We start from the raw sequence: 1,585 nt of genomic DNA, 5'->3' as shown, positions 1-1,585 counted from the left end.
ATGGTGAGGAGTAGAGAGGTGCAGCGCTGGGAAAAAAAAAGGAAAGGGAATTTTCTAGATGGTTTGGGTCGAACCGGTTCGATTCGGTTCGATTCGACCCAAATCTTTGATTTTCGATTGGTTTTCGACTTTTTCAATCGGTTTTCGGTTCGGTTTCTCACAGTGTTCGCATTAAAATATTAAAATAAATTTTCAAGCTGTCGGTTTATTAAATTTAATTGGAAAATCTTTGAAAATAAAAATTTGAGTTGTTTCAATTAAAATGTTGACTTAAAATTTTAAATTATTGCCATATCTATAAATAATTTGATTATTAAGAGTTGGAATTATTTTTGTGGCTTCGGCAACCGTAGTATATCTTTGGATTTGTATTATCTGTTAATAGAATTTTTAAATATAATTAATTTATAACATTTTTATAGAATTCATAATAAACAATTATAAATATAACATTGTAAATAAATAGTCTAAAATTTCATTATAAAATATGGTTTAGTTTTATACATCCAAATTCAAAAAATAATTATTTTAAAGTTTAGAATTAATGTAATAATTGATTAAATCATACCAACGTAAATTTTATTTATAATATATTTATTTTATATTTGTATATTAACCTTCAATAATTATATATAATTATATTTTCAAGATATTTATTGGAGGTCTGTTTTATATATTGATAGAATTTTTAAATGCAATTAATTTTTTTTAACATGTCTTGTAGAATTCATAATAAAAAATTATAAATCCAACATTACAAATAAATAGCATGAATTTTATTATAAAATATACTTTAATTTTATATATCCAAACTCGAAAAGTAATTATTTTAAAATTAATTAATTAAATTACACCAAAATAAAGTCATGCAGATGTTACAACTTGTTTTCTAACCAAATTCCTGGTAAAAGGACAAATCAAATATTGTATTCCATCCCCTAAATGAAAATCATGGCTTCGTCCATATACGTGTGTGTGTGAGATTTAGACACTATTGTCATAAACTGAATAGAATAAAATATTTCCTATCACTTCCCACAAGCAATCGCGAAGTTAGAAATTAAAGTCGACTAAAAAAATTTCAAGAATTAAATTATTGATGCTTTTAGGTTTTTAACTTGGGTTAATTATACTTTCAGGCTTTTGTGTGTTTTTCTCCTCCTCTACGTTCAGTTTAATTTAACTTAACGTTGTATTAGAAATAAAAACATTATAAATGATAGATCTGCAAATATTATAATTTTATAGGGATAAAATTTAATTTGGAGTTTATAGTTTCCTTCAAGTTTGAAACACTTTCTTTTGTCCCACATCGAATTTGAACAAGCTTGCTAAAAAATATATAAGGAAGCTGAAGAGTTCCACTGGTCACGACCTTACTTGAACAGGATCTGTTCTATAGGATCGTACATCTGTATCCTTTAGCACAAAGGAGACAGGAACCCAAACCTGGTGGATGAATAAGGACCATGCGATCAGAGCGTGATTGACGGTTTGGTTGGACCCTTGGGTCTAACGTAGCTGTAAAGGATCGTTCCTTCATTACCTAGCTTTGAAGGTTGGTCGCATGGTTGTCTGACAGGCT

At 27.8% G+C, this 1,585-nt stretch overlaps 1 non-coding gene across 1 annotated transcript; it reads left to right on the top strand.

Annotated features, from left to right (window-relative positions):
- The first annotated feature begins 1,370 nt into the window (after positions 1 to 1,370).
- Positions 1,371 to 1,585, top strand: LOC119369930 (small nucleolar RNA U3). The gene has a single exon (XR_005177483.1). It is a non-coding gene; the product is annotated as a small nucleolar RNA U3 (small nucleolar RNA).

Source organism: Jatropha curcas, chromosome 9, assembly GCF_041381405.1.
Source record: "Jatropha curcas cultivar XTBG-Jc1 chromosome 9, XTBG_Jcur_1.0, whole genome shotgun sequence".
In the NCBI taxonomy this organism is placed as follows: Eukaryota; Viridiplantae; Streptophyta; class Magnoliopsida; order Malpighiales; family Euphorbiaceae; genus Jatropha; species Jatropha curcas.
The sequence above is the reverse complement of the archived record's forward strand: the minus strand, read 5'-3'. Positions and strand labels throughout refer to the sequence as shown.